Source organism: Lissotriton vulgaris, chromosome 6, assembly GCF_964263255.1.
Source record: "Lissotriton vulgaris chromosome 6, aLisVul1.2, whole genome shotgun sequence".
Taxonomy (NCBI): Eukaryota; Metazoa; Chordata; class Amphibia; order Caudata; family Salamandridae; genus Lissotriton; species Lissotriton vulgaris.
Window position 1 is genome coordinate 629,251,581 of NC_141694.1, and position 18,094 is coordinate 629,269,674.

Sequence of the window (18,094 nt, forward strand, 5' to 3'; positions counted from 1 at the left end):
CAGGAAGGGGGGTGGTTACACCCCCTTTCCTTTGTCCAGCTCCTCGCCAGGACTGGGGCTGGAAAGCATCAGAACCGGTTTGGGCTGGCTTATGCACAGGGACACCTTGTGTGCCCCAGGCATGTCTCAATCTATTCAGCCCTGTCCAACCCAATACACAAAACCCTGTCTGGGGTGGTGCTCGCACCTCCCCAGGCAGGAAACCCTTTGTCCAGGCCCTCCTCGCTGGAAGGACTCCCAGCAGCAGGAGGTCAGACATGTGTCTGTGGTGGCAGCATCCATTTTGTGATGCTGAGGCTCTGTTTAACTTTAACCGGGGTTAAGGCTACACACATGTCGTGTCCCTCTAGAAGGGTGGAATGCTATCCCCATCGCCAGAACTGGCGAGGGGATAGTATTCCAATTCGTATGACACCTTACTCGACATGTTTTGATAAAGCCAAACCAAAGATAGCATATAACCGCGAGGATTATAATGCACTTAAGAGTATATGGTATGGCAATATCCCAGAACAGCTTAGGGAGTGGTTCCCGACAGCTGCAGACAGGCTCAGCTCATGCTAGAGCACCATCTCACATATTTCCAAGCACTCTGCCTCCAGGATTGATGAGGCCTTCCATAGGAGTGGCTGATAGGAACATATGTGTCCAGTTTAGGGTTAGGCACAGGCATACTGTACCTAAGTAAGAGGTGATTACACCAACTTACCCCAGCTGAGTGATCAGCCAGTTGTGTCAAATATGGAGGCCAGGCCAGGGGTGGCACAATACATGCTGCAGCCCCTGGTAGGCCTTGGCTACACCTATGCCCTGGGTACCTATGGTACACTGTTACAGGGGCCTATAAGGTGAACCAATTCCAATTGTGTTATGCACCTAAGGTACATGGAGTCCATTTTAAGGAGAGAGCAATCAGCCTGGGGCCCTGAATAGCAGGATCCCAGGCCAACTAAGTCAAAAACCAGCTAAGCACCAGGCAAAAAGTTTGGGGGTAACCATAGTCAGATATCCACCTTCCTACAGGGGCAAGACATGTGGTATCGGTGTACACGGACCATCGGAACCTACAGTTCATGACGGCCACAAGACACCTTTCTCCCAGGCAGCTGCGGTGGATGATCTTCTTTGCGGGGTTCAACTTCCGCATCACATATCGGCCGGGGACGGAAAACCGGAAGGCGGACGCCCTGTCCCGTCAATCTGCAGTTAAGGAACCATTGCCTGCGACCGAGCATTCCATCATTTCCCCGAGGATGGTATTGGGGGTTATCCAACCGGATACTTTCCTGAGGGGAATAAAGAGAGGGATCAGGTCATTAGCATGGCGGAGGTGACTCCTCAGTCACAGAGAATGGCAGCTGAAGGACGGGCTACCCCTGAAGGGCAGGTGCCTATTGATACCCACGCCTAGGCTAAGGAAACAAGCGTTCATCTGGTGCCATGACTCTCCATGCGCAGGTCATTTGGGCTTTGAAAAAATGGTGGCTAGCATGGGACGGCATTTCTGGTGGCCAACCATGAGAGTGGATGTCAGGAGGTGGGGACAGGAGTGTCCTACGTGTGCTACCATGAAGGCCGACCATGGCCGAACCCAAGGGCTCTTACATCCACTTCCAACCCCGGATAGACCATGGGATAGCATATCACTGGACTTCGTGGTGGGCCTACCGGTAGACCAGGGGATGACGGCAATACTGGTGGTGGTGGATTACTTGACGAAAATGGGGCACTTCATCCCCTGCAAGAGAGTCCCTACGGCCGGGGAATTGGCGTCACTACTCCTAAAGAATGTGGTACGACTGCATGGATTACCTGGGGTGATCGTGTCGGACCGGGGGTCGCAGTTTACTGCGCAATTCTGGAAGACTTGGTGCACTGCGCTGCATGTTAAGACTGCCCTGTCCACCAGCTACCACCCTCAAACGGACGGCCAAACCGAGCGCCTGAACCAAACGCTCAAACAGTATCTGCGATGTTTTGTGGACCAGGGCAGGGAAGAATGGGTCGACTTGCTATGGGTTGCAGAGATAGCCTACAACAACGCCACTCACAGCTCCACACAGTCATCTCCGTTCTATAGCAACTATGGCCAACATCCCAGGTTCTTGCCATTTCTACATCCGTTCAGAGAGGACAGGATTCCCGCCACAGCGGACAGGGTGGCACACATAAAAGACACGTTGATGCGCTCAAGGGCTGTCCTAATAGAGACCAAGAGAAGATACAAGGCTGCGGCAGACAGGAAGAGAAGGCCCGGGCCACTGTACCGCACTGGAGACTACGTCTGGATATCCACAAGAAACATGAGGTTTCGAAAGAACAGTGTGTTCCATCCCAAGTACATGGGCCCCTATCGAATTACCAAGTGTATGGGTCCCGTGAACGTGAAGGTGTGCTTGCCCCAGTCATTGCGGATACACCCTGTCTTTCATGTATCATTGCTCAAACCAGCACCCTCCAAGCCGTCAGGGACACCTAGGCCGGTATGCGTGGAGTCGGAGGTGGAGTATGAAGTGTCGGGCATACTGGCGTCCAAATGGCGCAGGGGGAATCTGTGGTACCTGGTTGTGTGGAAAGGATATGGCCCGGAGGAGCAATCATGGGAACCGGCTGAAGGGGTTCATGCTCCGCGCTTGGTCTCCTTGTTCCATCGGCGTTTTCCTGCCAGCGCTGGCCCCGTGGGGAGCCGCTGAGAGGGAGGATGTACTGTCAAGAATTCCTGTCATGCGAGGGGAGGAAAATGGACTACATATCCCAGGATGCTTAGCGGTTGAGAGGTTATGTAAACAGGAGAGCTGTTACATAACTCAAGGAAAACACGCCCTTATGTAAACAGGAGAGCTGTTACATAACTCAAGGAAAACACGCCCTTATGTAAACAGGAGAGCTGTTACATAACTCAAGGAAAACACGCCCTATAAAGGGAGGAACCGGGAGGTACAACGCTGTCGGATATTGTGTTTACACCGACGTACCTGCTTCGTGAAGAGCAGTGTTCTGGAGTGGTGCTCCAGTAAGGCAAGAACGGAGGTAGGTCGAGTCGTTACTCCCTGGGCCGTGTCTTGCCCCATCGTCACCTGTGAAGGACCCGGAAGCTCTACCGGTCAACCATTGAGCTTCGCTTTGACTTGGCTGAGTCAAAGCGCAGTGGCGCTTATGCTGGTTGGAGTCGTAACTCCCAGCCCGACCAGAGATACAGGGACTGCCAGCTGTAACGCACACCAGGAGGTGTTTGCCGCGTTACAGACTCGGAAGTCCACAGGATAGATCGAGCGGCTGCTCTCAGTTCAGTCTTCTTGCTTTTGATTGGGGTATCGGTGACGCATCACCAGGAGGTGACTCCGCGTCCCGGTGCAGTCTGAGGAAGAGGTTGAGCGGCTGCTCCCTTCAGGTGGGAACCCCGGCTGGGTGTTTCCCTGACTCCTCGATCCTCCCCAACACTCTTCGTGCCCCTCACAGCCTACCGATTGGCATTGTCGGCCATTTCATTTCTGCCCTCTGTTGGCATACGCCGTGATCGGCGTATATGCAGAGGACGGTTAGGACCATCCGTGCTGTGGGCTGGTAACATACTTAGCCTGGAGGATTCCAGTGACTATAACTTTTGTTTACTCTTTGTATTATTTGTGCCTTCATTAAAATAACTAACCCTTCACAAGTGGTTGCGTCCTCATCATCGTGTCTGTTAAACGATCCTGAGACATTCAAGGCGTTACACACACAAAGCTACTTTGTGTGGCTCTTAGTGGCTCAAAGATTTGGAGTAACGCAATGCAGCACAAATCAATGCATTGTGTTACTCTGCACTGGTAAGGTGGTTGATGAGAGTTGGGTGGGCGTTCCTGTGCAAATCCCATGGTGTTTGATGCATTCCTGGATTTACAATAATTTGTAAACCTAAGAATGCACTAAAATCTTACATCTTCCTGCAGCACACATAGAAAGAGGAATATGTCTCGCATGATTGTTTTTGTGCAGGAAGGTGCCTCTACCTGCACAAAACACATTCCAGTGTGCAACACAGGCACCCTTGCACAATGGTGCAAGGGTGCCTGCATTTATGCCAGTTAGCCAAGAGGATTCCAGTGCAGTGAAAAGGACAGAAATGCCTCATATTGCCTTATCGCCCATATCAAGTGGAGGTAGGGGCTAGACTTCTCGACCCAGCAGCACTTACAGCTACAGAATCCTCTGCTGCATCAGCCATTCTGTGCCCGGAGTTGCCTCCATAATGGACTCAAGCTCACGCTGTGTGGGAAACCCATATTGAGTGGAGGTGGGGGCTGGATTTCTCACCCCAGCAGCACTTGTAGCAACAGATGCAGTATCGGACATTCTGCACCTGGAGGCACCTTCATAATTGGATTTGGGCTCCTGCTGCGTGGGACGCACCCGGGCGTGTGCCTGGTGAAGACCAGGCCAATAGCAGGACCGTCTGTGCCTATCATCGCCTGGAAGAGATTGGTCTGGGCCCACCCTCTTACTTCTGGATCCTGGAATCTGGAGACAGTGAGTGGGTGCTTTTCTGCTGTATATGACCTGATTTTGTGGCCCTCCAGTCTGCTGGTTGTTGACTTCCCTATGTAAACTGTAAGCTTTGCCTGGCCTGTAGTCTTGAGGTAATCAGACTTTTGAGGATGGGGAATAGAAAGGCAGAAACCTCCAAAGGTACTGAAAAAGTCCGAGAGCCAGCAATACTATATTGACTTTTTTTAATCAAGCCATGGGGGTGCTCTTGGATGAGATTACCAGTGTGCTAAAACAGATTTGGCAGCTAATTGTGTCTTAACACATGATATAGATGCTCAAAGTGGGGTGGGCGTTGATCTTGTCAACATTACTACTAGTGTATCTTCTGTGCCTTCTTTTACCACTCAAGCTTCTTTGACCAGCTATTCCAGCAGGCAAGCTGTACAGCCTACTGTTACTGTTACTGTGACTGTTATGTTGAAATGTCCTGATAACCCTCGTAAAATGGGTGCTCTACGTAAACTATCTATGACGGGACAGCCTCATCCTGCTAAACCAACTAGGAAGGCCACACCTGGCCTTAGGAAGATTTTAGCAATATCTGCATCTGACTCAGTTTCAGCCCTTGGGCAGGATACAACAGAGGGCTCCCCTGTGGTTCGTCTGAAAAATCTTGAAACCAAGATTTCCGAAGCTTTAAATGACTTTGGCTTTCGGATATCTGTACTGCATTAAATAGAAGGATCTTTAAAAGGATCTGTGGACAATCTAGAATTCCTCTGAGTGAAGTTGCTGGCAACCTTGAAGCAGGAGCATCCTCCCTGGCCCAGGCTCAGGTTCCATCTAGAGCCTCATTACACTCACCTTTAAACATCTGAAATCATCATCAACTGGCTCCCTTTTGTATTGCCGGGATAATTTCGGTCGGCGAACCTTAGTTCCAACCCAAGTGCTCGCTCAAAGGAATCATTCCAACTTAGTATCAGCTGTTCCTAGAACACCTCAAAATCTTCTTTTTGCTGACTATCCTTTCAACATCACCATCCAACTGCCTCCAGTGGTTACTCCTTATATTGTTGTATTTGTGAACATAACTCCTTTAAGGAAGGATGCACAGAAAAAAGTTAAGCACAGCTCAAGAATAAAGTAGTATATTGGCTGGCAAGCAGGGTGTCTAATCAACATCCTACCCAGATTCTGGCAGAAGAAATCATAATTGCCCACAGCATTGGTTGGAAAAAACATCTTTGGGTGACTGTATAATAGTGAACTTCAATAATCCTGAACAAGCTGATTCAATTCTTTAAAACTGGCAGAAAAAGGTGCATCCATGGACCTCATTTCTGTTCTCCATTTGGGCTTTTTCTATCTGCCATTCAGCACTGAAAGTCCAGTCAGGACAGGTTGGCACTTGATTCAGAATAAGTCATGCCATGAGCTAACCAATCCCTCTGCCTTTTCTGATACCATCACTCTTCAAATTATCAACCGCTATTTACCCCTGAGCGTGTTAGAAGTCCCGGATTGACTGAGCCCTACTCTTAGTGTTGATATTTTAAACCTGGCTGTCGAGAGTTTTAGCCAAGATATTGCTAAGGTTCTCAGTTAGAATATAGCTGGGGTTAAGAGCAAGCTTTCAGATGCTGCATGAAGACCTTTGATTTCATCTGTTTACAGGAGACATTGGACGCAGAGGGATGCTAACATTTAGATGGTTTTTCCTTGTATTCAGTTCCAGCAACCCACGCTGCCAGTGGATGTGCTAGAGGTGGTCTTACCACCTCCACCTAACAAACGTAGCAAATAATTGTAAAGTAGAGGTCCTGAAGTCTAATCTAATAACCATTTTGGGCATCCTTTATTCATTTCCTAATAATTTCAGATTGCTCCATATCCATTTTTGTAACACAGTTACATTGAATAACAAGCCAGATGCTGCTGCTATTAAAGTATTTATTGAAGATTTACTGTAATCATGGTTGCCGGGGATTTTAATCTGCATCCCTGTTACGCCTGCACAATGTATAGAGATTCATATTCTGAGAATCCACCTGATAACCAGGCACACTTTAAACATACTTACCAAGGTGATGTTGTTATCCTTCTGCCCCATACCTACATTTTAAAATTTTAAATAGTGTTTGCACACATTTTACCTTGCTTCTGCCCGATTCGAACGGAAGCTGTTGCTGCTGTTGCACAGTTCCTAGTCACCCGTGGTGCCACGAAGAAGCGCCATCTTGGGTAGTTGGCATCTAGTTCTTCTGGCTCACGGGCAATTTCATTGCGTGCTGCACAGATGCGACGCTGGCACACTAAAGGTACGCCTAGGTCAGGCCTGTCTGCGCTCGTCAGCATCCCGGAGGCGGCCAGCGCCAGCCATGCTGCCCGTGAGTCCTCTGATATCTGATATCAGACTGTGGCCGCTTTATGGGCCCTTGACTCTACTCCTCATTGCCATTGTGGGAGCTGGGATGTGGCTGGGGTACAAAAACATGCCTGTCAATCCTGTGGGTTTAAGCTGCCCCTGGGTCTTGCTCTTTGGATAACAACAGCAATTTCCCTGGCCAGCTGTCTAGGGTCCATACTATTCGGGCTGGCATGATTAATGCTTGTTCTTTCAGGAATTATCATGTAGATGTGTTCAACCTTCTAGAGGACAACTCACTTGACTTGCTGTTTTTGACTCAAACCTGGCTTTGTTCCTCTTCAGATCCGATTGTAACTCTTGCCTCACCAGTGGGCTATAAGATTCTAGAGCTGATCACCCAGAGGGGAGAGGGGTAGTGTTGCTATTATTTATAAAAACAAGTGGGATCTCAGTAGGGGGTGATGCCACTCCGTGGGGCATATGCGAGGCTCTCGACTTCAGTATTCACTTCTCAGCCCATTTTAAACTAGGAGGCTCTTTGATCTATAGGCCCCCTGGCCCAGTGGGACCTTTTACCAGACTGGGGAGACGCTGTAATCACCAGGGCGAGTAGATTTGTCCGCTATATGGTCCTGGGAGACCTTAATATCCATCTGGATCAAGAGGATAGTAAGGATGGGCATGACTTGCTGGATATTCTACACCTGACTCAGCTTGAGTCAGCCTACTACTCATCAAGCTCAACATATTTTTGACCCTATCTGTATCAACTTCCGTATTCTATTAAGGGATCCTTGCCCTGTCACCTGGTCAGACCTTTTTATTACCCAATTCTCGTGGGAAGTGTGCAATGCTGAGTATTTAGCACATTCATGTCACAAATCAGCATTTGGTAAAATTGACCCATTTGAACTTAACCTGGCCTTGAAAGCTTCTAGGCCTGACCTGGTAGGGGAGCTTGAGGTACGCTTGGCTGGGATCTCTAGCTGGGTCTCAAATGCAGTTGCTATGGTGGCCTCACAACATCCCACTAGATTGGCAAAGGAATCTCCATCCAAACCCTGGTTCAATCCAGCCCTTAAATCTTTGAAGCATGACTGTAAGACCCTTGAGCAGGCATGGCAGAGGAGTGGTTATTGCCTGGCAGACAAAGGGAAGCTCAGAGATAAGCAGAAACTATACTACACAGCCATTACGTTGGCCAAAGGGCAATTTTACACGGCCGTTATCGATTTAGCCAGTAACAACTCTATGTAAATGTTTGCCATTGTTCAGAGCTTCACGTCCCCTCTGGCCTAACACTCTGTCCTGCTGCTTTAGGGATAAGAATTGGGCTATCCAAGTGGCATTTACTCACAGTGACATCAGAATTGAGGCATCTTTGGAGTGTCGATCTGCTAGTCCAGCTCATTCCTTGTCGGTATTTAGGCCAGTCGACCCAATGGAATGTATCAAAATTCTCAAGGGTCTAAAGTCTGGGTCGCCCTCAGACCCCTGTCCTGCAAGGATACTGGCAGCAGTTGCAGGGGTCGTAAATACAGAAGTGAATGCAATCAGTAACATGTCTCTCCAGAAAGAGGTGGTACCACAGGCTTCGAAGGAGGCCATGATCTTGCCACTCCTAAAAGAGACGTAAATTGGACCCCCTCTGTCCAGGGAATTACCAGCCTATCTCACTCCTTCCTGCTTTGGTGAAGGTGTGTGAGAAGGTGGTTAAGAAACAGCTCACAGATTTTGTGGAAAGGGAGGTGCTCCGGCATCCTGCCAATCAGGGTTCCGGCCGTTCCACAGTACAGAAACAGTAATGGTTGAGGTGGCGGAGGCCATCCAGGATTGTTTGGACGCCGGCGGGAGAGCTGCATTAATTTTGCTCGACTTCTCGACGGCGTTCGACACTGCCACGCACTCACTTCTCCTTTCACGTCTGACAAAGAATGGTCTGTCGGGTGCCTTGTGGGGCTGGCTCCGTCCTTCCGGGAGGGGCGGGTTCAGCAGATTTGGATACCACTGTCCTCCTCCTCCCCTCAGCCAGTAACAATGGGAGTCCCTCAGGGATCCTCCCTTGGCCCCTTTCTTTTTAATATCTATGTCACTCCTCTGGTATATTTGGCAGAGTAGCTGGGGGCCACGGTGATGGCTTACGCTGACTCTTTACCTTGGACAAAGATGCCGACTCTGTACTGCTGGTTCAACATTGCCTATCTTCTATTTTCAAATGGCTGTCGGAGGCGCAGCTTAAGTGCAAAGAAGAAAAGTCAGAGATCCTGCTATTTGGTAAATTCCCCCCTAATTTCAGAGAGCAGCTCTGGCCTTCTGAGTTCCCATTATCTACCTCATCAGGGAAGCCAGCTAAAAACCTGCGGCTATGTTTTGATGAATGTCTTTCTTTCTCGACACACATCAAGAAGCTGGCTGTCTTCTCTTTCAGACTGCTCAAAACTCTCAGAAGATTCTTCCCTTCTCAACTCAGGCGGAAAGGAAAATGATGCACTCATTCTGTCACGGCTGGGCTATGCCAATGTCCTTTATGCTGGTATCCCTGGTTACCTAGTGAAGAAGTTGCAGGTGGTTCAAAGTACAGCATTTCGGCTAGGAACAGTGTTCGTCAACATCTGCGTTCTCTCCACTGGCTCCCCATGGTGGATTGAGTTCAATTTAAATTACTAGCTTTGGCCCACCGGGCTCTCCACGGTTGTGTACCTGCAGAGGCATGTCTCCTTCTATGTTCCTGCATGCTCCCTGCGATCCTCGTCCTTATGTTTTGCTCAGGTCCCTTGTTTTAAGTTTCAGAGGATAGGGGGCAACTCATTTACATTGAAAGCAGCAGTTGCTTCGAATGCCCTTCCTCTTGCCCTGCGTACCATCCAGGACCCAGTCACGATTAGGAGGAAACTGAAAACACATCTATTCTCTTGAATCTCACTGTCCACACCCCACTAGGCACCGTGCCAGGACACTCATGAGTAGATGTGCACATTACAAATTCATACAAACATAACAACATAACAATAGCCTAATTTCAGAGTTTTCTTCAACGATTTAAATGGTCAGCAGCCAGGACAACTTGAGTGAGATTATACCTACATTTAAGGTGGGAGACTGCACTGTTTTAGATTATATTCTTGCTTCCTGCTGTTTTTTTTCTGCTGCATTGGAAGCCACCCTGACTTAGTGGGACATAGGGCATTTGAGCCCCTGAGAAGGCCAGTTGGCCAGGGGGACTGATGGGTTGTTAGGGCACCAGGTCCTAATGTGATTTATGTATTATGTGCCAAATGTGGTTTATGCACCCTGGTTTATGCCGAAAATGATGTTTATGCTCAGGAGGTTATGGCATAATTTGTTTATGCAGGTGAGGCCTAATGCGTAAGGTGTTTTATGCTTAGGAGGGTGTATAATGCTAATATGAGAATGCTTAGGTCATTATGGTACCAGTAGTTACTGGTTGTATTCTACGTTTATGATATATCCTACATTTGCTAAGTTCACTTTGTGATGGTTCTGACAGTGGTCCCAGTGGCCCTGTCAGGTGTATGCAATCCCCTGTAGATATTGCCCGGTGTCGTTGGCTCAGTGTAAATGTGTGATTACTATTCTATGTGTTTATGATAATACAAAGGCTATTTTTTATATAACCTTGTGTGGAGTTTCTTTTGTGGTGTGCCTAGTGTGTTGCTGCTGTGTGTGTGTGTTGCGCAAACGCTTTACACATTGCCACTGGGATAAGCCTGACTGCTAGTGCCAAGCTACCAAGGGGGTGAGCATGGGTTATCTTCAGCGTGTAACTCCCTTGCCCTAACTAGAGTGGTGGTCTCTGCCTGGATTTGGCGCAAGCCTTAGCCAACCAGAGATCCCAGATCTAACAATTACTGAATTAACCTAGAAGAAGGTACTAAAAAGTGCAACAAGATATTGGATGAATTTATCATAAACTTTGAATAGGAAGTGAAAGAAAGTAAAAGAGGAAGATGTTTTTGAGATGAGAGAGACTACTTGCATCGTTCTGTGTATTTCTATGCAAGGAAATTTGATTATTCATATAAATGGTAGAGTGCTGCCCCAAGAAAATATATCATTGTTTTTATAGCTCTAGTAGGACATCATTATGTTCTAGCTCAGAAGAAGACCCAAACAGTAGAGATAGAACACCTTCTTTTTAGATGAATTGAAAAGAAGTAGATATGACTCTAAACAGGAAAAAAAGGAAATGTCAACAATATTGGCCTAAAAATTAAAACATTGAGGAGTTCAGAAAAGAGCTAGAAGGTGAACAGGTGCAAAATACAAGTGTGAAGACAAGATTTCAGAAGAAGGCAGAAGACAAAGAGAAGCCAATTAGATTATACATTTTTCAAACAGGTTTTTCCCCACTAGATGTGTGAATATAAGCTAAATAAAGGTTTTTATTTTTTTCCCCACTAGATGTTGTGAACATTTTGATTTTAAAGTATATCTCTATAATTTCACCAGGAATTTGAAACTTAAATTCTTCTGCAATAAACCAACAAAGAATCAGAAGGTAACAATCTCACCCAACGGTTCAAGCATTAGTATCAGAGATCTGGAAGACATCCAGCTAGCAATGAGTTTGGAGCACAATGAGATACCAGATGTAGAAGATATTACCAATAATTAATATATTTAATATATAACACTTTCGAATAGTAATCTTGCCAACAGATCCTGTTGAGCCCTTATCAGGGTGAAACAGGTCATAGGTTGCTTGTGCTCCAGTTCAGTGATGAACTGGCCTGGCAGTTCGGGCTCGACTGTTCCCATGAGGAGCAGCATCAAGGTTGATTTACATATGGCTGAATGTCATGGTGAGCAAAAGAATGATGTGTTGGAATGCTAACCTGAGCTAATACCAGTGGTTAGACTTATTGCAAGCAGCTTCCCGTCACTTTTTGTGTGTTTTATGAACAATATACCTCTAGCTGGGTGTCGTGGACTGTTGACCATTTATCCACTGTGTGTAGGGCTTCTTGGTCACAGTTTCCAGGATAGACAGCACCAGCACAGTGCTGTAAATGAGCAGGTTGCTGCAAACAAATCGCAAAGCAGGCACTGGAGATACTGCCAGAGACTCAGCTCAAAAGCTGCGCTCACCAAGAAGATAACACTGTGTAGAACTGTTTGAGTTGCCAGAGTACAGGAATTATTCACAAGGACTCAACAGTAGGAAACCCACAAGAACACAACACACAAACCCCCATTGCATGTGCTGGCTCGTAATATCACGTGACTGCTCCTTTCTTGTCAGAGGTTTGGGCGGTGGGAGCACTGAGCTGTGGATTGTAGAATCAGCACAGAACAGTAAATAAGCAGCCAGCTGTGAATAAGTCTCAGGGCAGGCAGAACAAGTAACTGTGTCATGAAGTTGGTTCAAAAGTGGCAATAACCAAGAAAAGCATACTGCTTGGTATGTGCAACCTAAACAAAGGTACTAGCATACCTGTAAACATTTGGAATGAAGGTAGTTTGGTAAATTACTTATTATTATTTTGGGAGACTTTTCAATGAATTCAAGCCTTTAGGAATTATTATGCATAGTGCTCAAGAAGCGTTCATAAAACGTAGGACTTACTTATATTTTACTCACTCCAAGACCACTGTTTAAGTGTGTAGATTCGAACTGTTCAAATACTGAAAGAAGTACATCCAAAGCCTATTAGGACCCATAAGTGTTAGCAGTGTTACAGTGCTTCCCTTGTTTAATAAATGTATTGTTTTCTTGGAACGCAGACAGGCATCTCCCCCACTCCTCATCTGCCATCATCCACTAGAGATATGAGTGAAGATATAGGCCAGCGCAAGACTCCCAGCACTGCTTCTGAGCCACCAGAGATTATTACCCAAAGACTAGAGCTACGGTGACCTTAAAGGTTATGTGAATAGCAAGCACAACTGACTAAATAGTCAACCCTGTTATAAAATCTTCTTGGAGTCACCATCCTCAAAACACTCCCTCCTCCTCAAAAAAATTGTGAGTAAATGGCTTACTGCAGGACACTGGATTGAATTCTGATGTGAGAAATCAAATTAGTGACATTCAGATAAGTTGTCTAGTAAGTAACCTCCCTTCTTTGCGTACCCATCCCATGTAGCTCCTATGGGTGCTCCCACCCCTCCAGCAGCCTCTTATACCTCCATGCCCCACCCGTGTTAGACCTTAGTGGGCCCACTGCTTATGCTGCAGTTTCTCTGTATCCTCTGTACCCCGTTAACCCATCTGTGTGCCCCCACCCCTTCAATCCTTATGCTCCAATGAGTCCTGCCCTTGCCGCCTCTTCGTGTGCCCATGTGCTACCTGCAACCCTTTGTGTGTTTCCGGCCTCACCTCCATCCATTCCTTGAGACAACGCATGCTGCCCTGTGCCTTTGCGGAAATTAAATAGGTTTCTTACCTCAGTCTACAGATGGTAGTTTTTTTTTCATAGTTTTACATAGCGCAAACTTAACCCGAAGGTATCGGGTATCAGACCACTTTACATAGCAGCAGTTGCATTACATGAGGAAACATTCATTTTTGTTAGGCATGGGGAGATTAAGGGGTCCATCATAATTGCGGGTGGATCGCCACCGTCCATATGGCGGTGGTGACCCGCCCGCAGGAAACCTCTGCCCGCACTGAATTCTCCCCCGCCACATTACCATGGCGTATAGGTATGTACGAGGATTTCACCTATGTGAGAACCATTAGATAAAACTGAATAGTTCTAATTACGTATTAAAAAAGATACTGAATTATATATTTTTGCACTCGATCACTATTACAGATCGTGAGTGTGGTGATTCGATTACGTTGGATGATATGTGAGGACTCCTGTTCAGATTATACTTAGAGAGTGGGGTAAGTTTCTGGTGGATAACTAAAGGTGATAATTAAAGGTGATATAAGTTGGTTCATAAATTATTCCAAGACACTTTTCTAATTGGAGGTTTTGGGTTGCTTAAATTGCAGGGTCGTTTGACTTCATATTTGGAAGTACAAAGTGAATGAATATTTCAAAAGTGAATTTATCGATACATGTGGATTACGGTAAAAATTTATAATTATTTTCTTGAATTATTGTTTCAAAGCACCCAAGTTGACTCATGCTTTGGGTGGTGACTTAGAGTCTATAATAACTCTATATACCTAAAAATCATTAAATAGAGTAACACGCGATTAATAGACTTAAATGAGGTAACACTCATGATGGGGCCAACCATCTAAAATATAAAGATAGGAGATAGCAGATCCCTTGTGGGGCTTTATTTGGGGTACTTTAACCCGCAAATGTTTTTTCGATACAAGGATGAGTGTTTTTTCGCTTACATATATTAGAATTTCTTTGGATTGAATGCTTGAAACGTAATCATATTATTTGGTGATGGCTTAATGAAGACGTGCACATATTGGGTGTATGTTTTTCTTGGTTTTTCTTGCCGGGTTCTCTTCTACTCATCACGGGATTCCACAAAATATTAGAGTTTTTAGATTCATATGTTATCTTAAATGAATTACATTGAAGTTTATTTGTATTGTGATTTCAGCCCTGATGAAGTCGATGTGTAGATAATTAGCATGACGAAACACGTGTTGGCTGAATAATCCAATGACTTCTGTATATGGGATTTGGAGAGTTTGAATCCAGAAAAGAGGAAAATAAAATATTATCCGTGATTTGAAGGACTTTCGTTGATGATTTATTTTGGATTACCAACCTGTGACTGCATCAGATAAATTCAACAGAACTTTAATTTGGATATTGGATCTGTACATCTTGAGTGCTCAGGAAAATTAATGTATTTTGTTACTCTGCTAAATTGATGTTTTACCGAAGATCAACCTGGAGCATATCCACCTGAGGTATACTTCGGAGGCTCCTGATTTTTGGGGTATCTGAAATATTGGTGTACAGGGACCTGCTTACACAGGGCAAAGAAGGAGCACTGTAGGACCCTGTGGAACTATAGGAGTAAAGAAAAAATGGGCATGATGGACATCCTTATGTATTTCCTCCTTCCTATACAGTTTTCCCAGTCTATTATAAAAGGAAAAAGTCAAGTCTTTGAACAGTTAGCAGCTAAAGAGAAAAGACAATAGGAATAAAAGACAATATTAAGATGTAGAATGAAATTATAAAAACACAAAATAGCCAAAGTAGTGTATTGAAGAGACTACAGGAAGATGTATATACAGGCTACAGGGAAGCGTTTAACTTACCAAAGAATTGTCTTCTCTCCCGCAGGACATGAACAATCAGGACGGGACCTAGGGCGGGCATGCCTGAGGCCAGGGAAACTAATAAAGAGAGACAAGGAAGACGAAGTGAAGGTATTGAGGATAACAAAAGATTTCAAAACTAAAAGGCTTTTGGGGTGGATTAAGTCTGCATTATAAGGAATATTTGGAGCTTCCAGGAAAAAAAGTTTAAAAACACAGTAGCGTATCGAGGAAAAAATGTATATATCTAAAATGGTAAAATAAAATTGAACACCCCTACTGACCCTCTGTGTGCCCATCTGCCACCTTCCCGCCCTCTGGGGGACCCTGCCTGCTCTTCTAATCCTCAGCGTGATGGCCTTTTTCATCCTCTTCAAGTCTCTGTGCTTGCAACCCCATGCAGTCTCTCTGTTTGACCCGACCTCCCTTCAAAGTGCCCTCCGCTCCTTGTAGCCTCAATGAATGCCCATTGCCTGTGCGACCCTTGTGTGATGTCCTGTCCCACCTCTGCGACTTAGTTGGGTTCCTTTGTTGTTTTCAAAATATACAGCTATTTTCTATTCCGCACTGGAGACACTGAGTTTTATACAGCGGGTCTAGGCGCGCTTGTGCACTGCTCTGAAGGGGTGGCCCATCAGGAGAGCAGAGCAATGTCTAAGGCAAGACTATAATATAGCGGTGCGTGGCAGGCTGGGGAACAATGCTAGCAGGGGGGGACTCAAAGACCTTCCAGTGACAACAGAGTGGTGCTCGAAGCAGACACTATGGAACAGCCACAAAGCCAGTTTTGGATTTGTATGTCAGGGAGGAGGAATATAGGAGGGGTGTTCAGGAGGGCATGTGCTCCTGTGCTCCTTGAGTAGCGCAGATGCAGGGGGCTCAGAGCACCCTCTGCCATTATCCCACCCCCCCCCTGTACTTGTTCGAGTGGAAAGGCCTCCAAGAAGGAATTCAAGTTAGTATGACAGAGAGACTCCAGGCTAGCAGTCGTAGTAAAGAATAAGAGAAGGAAAATGGGAGGTGGGTAGGCTCAATAAGCAGCAGGCAGAATTTGTGAGTGATAGTTAGTAGTAGGTAGTTGGTAGTAGGCAATTGGTGAGTGGAAATGGCACTGAAGCATTGTTCATAAACCAGGAGGGAGGGGGAGAGTGCAAGGGTGGAAATAGATCATGCGATATTTGGACTACATCAAACTGAGATCAAACAGCAATTTCAATTGTTGTAAGAGTAAAAAGAACCACAACAGTGTCATCATTAAACAACTTGGACAACTATACAAGTTTTCAATACAGGGGAAATAATACCCACTGTTCAACGTCTGGTAGCCGCCCAGTTTCCCCATGTAGCATCATCTTTCAGGATTGTATGTCGTATATTTATTTTCCCCTTCATTCTTCTTCTGAGGTGGGCTTTAAAGAGGAGGACGATTTGTCTCTGTGTTGCTCGTGGATAAAGGCAGCTACAGTTTGAAGGGCTGAGGCCTTGTCCTCTTGGGTACAAGTTGACCTCTCCTGATCCCTGCAATGGTTCTGTGATCCGCTTGTGATTTGCAGTATGCTGTCAGTTATAGGAGGAGGAGAGTTATGATGCCCTTGAGTTGACGCAATGCAATGGATGTCCATATCCTGTGGTCCCATGTTGTCCAGGAACTGGCGCAGGTCCTCTGGGTCATAGAAGTCCTTGGAGGTGCCCTCTTTAGTGATGCGAAAGCGGGTGGTCTCAAAGAACCCATATTTGATGTTCAATTGGTGAAGACGGGTCGTGAGGAAAGGAATACCTTCTGACTACTGATATTCTCCCTGGTGAAATCTGCTGCCCTAAGAACTTCATGCCCTTCATATGTGAATGAACCTTCAGTGCACGCTGCAGACAGCAGTTGCTGTGTTTGTTCGTGGCGTAAGAAACAAGTAATGAGGGGTGGAGGGCCCATATCAGAGTCCATGCATGGTGAGCCCCTGCGGTGGCCGCATTGTATCTCTAGTGGTGGGTCAAAGGTGACAAATACAAGCCCCTGTAGAGTGTCTCTGAGGAATGCTCTGGTGTTTGACCCTTCTATTGCTTCCGGGAAAACCAAAAACAGACATTGTGTCTCCCACTGCTGTCTTCCAGTTCGATCAATTTACTGAAGAGAAAGGGAAGCTCTCGATCCCTGTTCTGCACCGTGTCAAGGTTTCCACCACTGCTAACCTTTAGTCCATTTCCTCCACGTTCAACTGAAATCCCACGATGTCCACTCCGATCGACTTTGCCTCCTGTGTTAGTGTCCATCTGTTCTAGATGTCTACTCACTGCCGAGAATTCCTCAACATGCGATTGCCCTGTGTGGAGGCCGGTAGAGGCTTGGATGAACCGCTTGAGGAGGGAAGAACCCTTTGTGGTCATATTGCGTGGTTGCTCAAGTGCTTTAGTCAATAGGATCCGTCTGGAGGACTTGCTTGTGGACTTGGTAGCGGACTTTCACCCCAGTCATAGTATGATATTCTGCTCTAATTCTCATATGCACCTGGTGTCCAGAAAATGAGGGGGCCAACAGGCCAACATTGATGACGCAGAGCTCTTTGAGACTGAGATGGTTGCCCTGGAGTAGCACCCAGAGGGCAGGATGGGGGTGTACTCAGCCTGCTGATCTGTGATCCTACAGTGAGGGGTGCCCCAGATCTCCATGCTGGGGGCCAGAGGGTGGCTTTGGGCCCTGGATTGCCGCTGGGTCTGAGGTTGCACTAGAAGATGGGAGCTGTAGTCTCTTTGTGTCCCCTGGAGGCTTTATGGGTAGGTTCTCCCCATTCGATTAGTTCTGCATGTCATCCTATCACTGTGGTCCCAATGCCCCGCTGGGGCCTTACAGCATAGAGCACCAGCACTTGTGCAGTATGTGGCCTGAAGGTGGGCAGGGGAAGTGCGAGTCACTTCGCTCTTACCAGGGTCCTGATTTAGGCTGCAGCAAAAGGGTTCAAGGGATGCAATTTCAACCAAGGTTAAATTATGAGGTTGTCAGAGGCCGGCACGAGGGTCCATGCATCACCAGTAATGGCCCCTGATTG